Source organism: Rattus rattus, chromosome 4 (genome assembly GCF_011064425.1).
Source record: "Rattus rattus isolate New Zealand chromosome 4, Rrattus_CSIRO_v1, whole genome shotgun sequence".
In the NCBI taxonomy this organism is placed as follows: domain Eukaryota; kingdom Metazoa; phylum Chordata; class Mammalia; order Rodentia; family Muridae; genus Rattus; species Rattus rattus.
Window position 1 is genome coordinate 96,492,370 of NC_046157.1, and position 6,000 is coordinate 96,498,369.

Genomic DNA, 6,000 nt, shown 5'->3' on the forward strand with positions numbered 1-6,000 from the left:
GTAGTCTTTAAAACAAACCTATAAGGCAGGTTGCTATCATTATTTGGTTCTAGGGAAAATGAATTTGAGACAGGACATTGAGTATTTTGTGCATGGTCCCACAGGAAGTTTTAAAAAAAGGATTCTGACCCAAAGACTGTTCATTTCAACAATATATACTTTCTACTAAAGTGACTCTAATTGTCCCGAATATTGGTAAATCCGGTTAAGAAAGCTTCTTAGCAGATATGGAATTTATGAACTAGAAATGAAACTAATACAGCTCTGGGTTGTGAATAGAAATGATGGCCTGAGCAGAGACACACGGTTTGAAGATATTCTGAGCTGAGGTGAGGTATGGCTGGCTATTGAAGCTCTGTGGAGTTAAGAGCACTGTGCATCCTAAGGTGATTCTCTGAGGTGCAGTGGTCCAGAGAGTAGCCCTCTGGCCGTGATTCTCCAGCTTATACCTAAGTCTTTCAATGTGGGTGTGCTTTCAGAAATGATAAATAGTTGATTGGGCGTGCTTTGCAAAATTAGAAAGAATGACCTAGCTAGCAACCTGGACACACAGATGGCCTTTTGGTAATTTAGCAATCTTCAGTCCAACAGGTACCCATAAGAGGCTCCCTGTATAGCATTTGCTTTGCTTGAAGAAGCTATTCAGCAAAAAATATATGTGCCTCTGCTTCCTAAGGAATCCCTTCCCCTTCTAAAGGCAGTGCTCACAGAGCACAAGGTCAAGAAACGACAAGACTGCTTTGGGCCTCAGAAACTCGACCTGGTTCACCTGTCCCTCCTTTCTCTGAAATTCAACCCTCTGGACTCCCAAGAGCTATTTGATTTTCTACTTTGTACCACTTTGCTGATCCTCCTCAGTGTATTGGCCTGACTTCATGGTCACCAGGTGTCCTCCATCCTCCCATCAACAGACACTTAATGAGCAGATGGTGTAAATGACCTGGCAGTAATGCGACGCCTGGATGGGTATGTGGAAAGTGGGGGGAAAGGAAGCCAGTAAGAGGGAAAAGACAGCTTGTATCACTGCTTGAGCCACATAAAATCAGGAATAAGCAGCTTTCATTACAAAAATTAGATCATCTTTAAAAGATGGGAATGGATACAAGGATGAGGTGTCATTGTGTTTTAATTGTTCAGGGAAAACCTGACCCTTGCTAAGACAGACAAGAGGGTTTCTAAAATTTTAAGGTCCTCTAGGTCAAGGTAGTTGAAGTCCTGCTCTGTCAAAATGTCTTCCTCTTTACTTGCTTATTTACTCTGTGACATATTCCAGGTCAACTCTTCCAACAGGAATAGGGTTCACCCTACTAGTTCTTCTTTGAAGGACATCATTGAGAAGCTTAAATCTAGGACTGGTTAGATTTCAGTATTCATAAGAGTCATCTGAGATCTTCAGACACATTCATCTTTTGTAATTTTGTATTATTGCATATGTATGTGCATGGTGGAAGGAAACACATCCTGCGGTACAACTTTGCAGACTCTGTTCCCTCCATTGTCCTTTGCGTGCATTCCAGGGATAAAGCACAGATCGCTAGGTGTGTGTGGCAAGTCCCTTCATCCATCAAATTCTCATGTAAGCTATTCAAACATGCATTCTGGATTCTGGAGGTCAGGGATGAAGTTTGAAATGTATGGTTTAAAAAAGTCTCTAAATATAAATGATGCTAGGGTTGCTTGTCCATTGACCACGTTTGAACAGGGAGGCCCTAATGAGCTTTGTTTTATTAAAACTAAGTAACTGAAGTCCCAAAACAAAAGGCTGTGTCCACGATCACAAATGCTATAATGAAGTAGTCAGAATTTTAGTACGGGATTTGAACTCCTTCCAAGATGGCATATGACTTTAGCCATGGGTAACTCAACATTTTCATTCTTAATCTCTTTCTTGTAACAAAATGGAGTTGGTAGTAACTATACCTACCATCTGCCATCAGGGTGAGTGGGATAAAATCATTCAGGCTATTCAAACAAAAGATCATCTTTACCAATTACCCTTTGTAGTCAGACTCAAAACTATAGAAAACATGATTATCTTCCAATTGCCAGATGCTTAGACGTTGAATCTATCTGCAAATTTTCATTGAAACACAACTTGGTTTGTTTTTTTTCTAATGTGAAATTAGAAGTGACAGACAAATCTATTTTTATAAATCTTAGTGTGTCTATTTTGAACCTCTGAATTTTAAAAGAAGGTTTGAGGGCAGCTGTTGAACTTGACAGAAATGTTAAATGATTCTGCTCTATTTATTGCTATTTATAAAATGTAGCTACGTGTCCCCTGTTGTTAATATGCAGCATGATGTGGAACCACAGTGAGATAAGGTTAGCCCTGTAAGGAACATGTATTAGCCTAGTGTTTATTGAACATAATGCAAGATGATGATTGTTACTCAAGATTGCCTAGGTATAAGAATCCCAGTTTAAATTTACTTAGCAGTGATTTAAATAAAACTGCCCTATTTAGACTTTTTCTGGGGAAAAAAAGATGAAATAGATTATTTTCTGGATCACTTGTCTGATATATTTTAATATCTTGCACTTAGACATAATATTTGGTGCCGCAGAGATGGTTCAGAGATTAAGAGCACTCGCTGCTCTTCAAGAGGTCCTGAAATCAATTCTGAACAACCACATGGTGGCTCACAGCCATCTATTTAAAAAGAGATCTGATGCCTTCTCAGGCATGCAGGCATACTTGCAGCAAAGCACTTATGCATAAAGTAAATAAATAATTAAAGAAAAAGTATTAATAATCATCATCATCATCACCACTACCACCACCACCACCACCATCATCATCATCATTGAAGGCTAGCCATTGTGGTGCAAGTTTTTAATTCCAGCACTAGGAAAGCAAGTGGATCTCTGTGAGTTGAGACCACCCAGATATACATACCAAGTTCCAGCTCAGTCAGTGCTACTGACTGAGATCCAATTCTCAGATCGTCATTGTCACCTTCATCATCACCATTACCATCACCAACACCATCAACATCGCCATCATTATCTGTACTTAAAAATCGTACCAGAAAATTTAGACTTACTTAAAAACAGCTGTAAGATCAATCCTTCATCAGTAGGTTCCCCAGTAAACTTGCTCCAATCAACTTAAATAGTACTTAGCTTTCAATGGTCCCTGGTCTTTGACTCAAGCAAACATCCCAGATTATTTGCTACTGAAAATGTATATAACTCATAAGATAGCAATAAAAAATACAATCAAAAAGTGTCAAGTCAAACCACATAAGCAATTAAAATTTCCACTGAAACTTTATAAGAAAAAAACATACATTAACTATTCAGAGGGGCTCAAGGTGTACTTATGGAATCCTCCCATAGGTCCCTGATGTTTAACTAAAATGAACAACCTAACATTCCTCCTCTAAAGACAAATGGTCCTAGCTTTTGCATAATTTTTCTTAATATCATATTTTTTAAAACCTTAATAAAAGCCAGACCTAGTCACACAGGTCTGCGTTTTCCTAGCTATGTACTATTTCACATATATTATATGGTGTATATATTAGCTCCATAGTCTTGGCTACTGAAGAGGCTGAGACCAGATATTTGCAAGTTTAACCAAGGCCATTCCAGGCAACTTAGTGAAATCATGTTTCAAAATGCGATAATAACGATTTAAAGTACAGAAAGGGTTGTCGCTTTTACAGAACACTTAGCCAGCTTGCATACAGCCCTATGTGGAACCCCCAATATTACCAAATGAAACAACAAAGCCCAGAAAATTAGTTTCTTCAAAATATCTTGCTTATTCATTCCATTATTTTGTGAGTTCCCAATAGAAATCTCCTATTTCCCCTCCTTTCCTAACCCAGATCTATTTAGCTAATTTTTCCACCAGGCATGGAAAGACAATATAAATGGAGATGGTTGGATATCCTTGGGCCTTCCATGTTAAAATTCTGTGGCTGGTATAGAAAAAAGGCTTCAAAAAGCTTATTTACGGTGCATCCCTACTGGCCTGTAACAAGGACTATAATGTGATTAAATAATACTATGCTCCAGTTTACAGAAGTGACCATTCATCCCAACTAGAGATGATGTAATTCTTGATGCCCAACTGCTCTGAGACCACGTGGCTTGAACTTGATATTTGTAGCACCTTGCTAACATTTTCATTACACCACACAGACTCTCCTCTACGCCCTTTTCTCTTTTCTCTCTCTCTTTCTCTTCATTCTTACCTTCCTAAACTGAAGTAAAAAGAGGTTGCTTTAATTCAGTTCAGCATCTCTCCTGACTGATTTCATCCCCAAAGCTAAGGAAGGACTGGAAGTCTAAGTCACCATCATATGTCCTTGAATCCTCGTATTCAGGAGTGGGAGCAGCTATTTGAAGACACTGGGGATTTTGACATCTATCTGGACATAAATTATTGAAGATGATCTTGGGAAGAGGCACAGAATAAAAAATCAAATGCCTTCTTTTCTGCCCACTATCAAATTCTGTTCAACCTTCCTTGTTGTGTTTCCATATCTTAACCACCTCCAGCTGTTCTACTTTTTCTTGGTTCCTTTATCATGCACTGGGGTAAGACTTGACTGTCTGCACTCGACTGCTTATTATCTCTTCCTCTCACATAAAGCAATCTATAATATTGTTTAAAGCATTGTGATGACCCATATCGTGGTGATTTACTTAGATTTTACATATGTAGTACTATTTCAGTGGTGTTTGATTTGTATCATTTGAATAGAGAGCAAAAGTTCTTAGCTATGTGTGCTTTGTATACATATCTCACTGCAAGGACATTTGAAAATATTTATACATATCACACTGATGATTTTCCCAATTGGAGGGAAAGTTAATATTTGCATCTAACCTATAAAGGCTGGTCTCCTTCAAAAAACCACTTCACATACATACAGGATAAAGAATATTTGGCAGAAGGTAAGGACAATGTAGAGAAAATGTGACATAAAAGCACTGCATTTGAAGATGCTACCATGGTCCAGCCCTGAGATCACATGCCCTAACCTCTTATTTCTAGCATCCTGGCTAGCTCCAGAACCACTGGCTAAAGTTCATCTGACATCCTCCCATTTCCTCCTCATCGCCTCAGAATTGGAATTTGATAATGGCAGCAGATTTTAAAACGCTGAGACATACACTTCCAATCCACCATGCTGTATCCTCAATGGTAACACAATGTATTATTAAAATGGGGTGTTGTACCCTGAGTGGTGGCACATACCTGTAGTCCTGGCTGTCACTACTCAGACAAGAAGATCAAAAGCTTAATCCAGACTGGGGTGCACGAAGAGACGTCATCAAGGAGAAGAAGAAGGTGTAAATTGGGTGAGTACCCCTCATCTCATTGCTGATTCTTACCTGCACAAATGAAAATCTCTGAGCCACTGCTTCCAAACGTGGCAAGGACATCCCACCACTTCTGTGTTTCTGTGACAGTAAATAAGCCCATCCAGTTGCGGAAACTCACTACATATTTGAAGCACAGCACCTACGTTTTAAATTTTTATTTTTTGATACTCGTAACTTTGTACACTTCGTGAAAGAATTGAGCAGAAACCCTGAGAGCAAACCTGAGGATTGCATTAAGCAAAAGTGAGTACTTTAAGCAAAGTATTCTATCTCAGTCTTGGCATTGCAGAGAGATTCTGAATTCACATGACAGAGATATTTAGACTCTGTAATAATATGTGGACTTGTCTAAGTCACTCCAGTTGACTTTATGTGATTCACAGTATTCACTGTCCTCTTACAAAGGAAAATTCTAAAGCTGCCTCATTACTGCTTTGACTTTTCAAGTAGCATATGCATTAGAAAGATGTTCTTGACAGAGACTGTCCCTTTAGTTATATCTCTAATGAAATCAATACAAAGTCCATAGCCAGCCCATTAAAACATGCAGTGTGAGAAATAAAACCTTGGTTCTTATAAGCATCTGAGACTTTTAATTTTTTTCTTCTTACCATAACAACTAATCTGACTACGATACCTGAGACTTACAACCAATTG

At 38.6% G+C, this 6,000-nt stretch overlaps 1 pseudogene; it reads right to left on the reverse strand.

The window, feature by feature from the left end:
• LOC116898448 overlaps positions 1–5,443 on the reverse strand; it is an 84,697-nt pseudogene extending 79,254 nt beyond the window's left edge.
• Between the last annotated feature and the right edge of the window lie 557 nt (positions 5,444–6,000).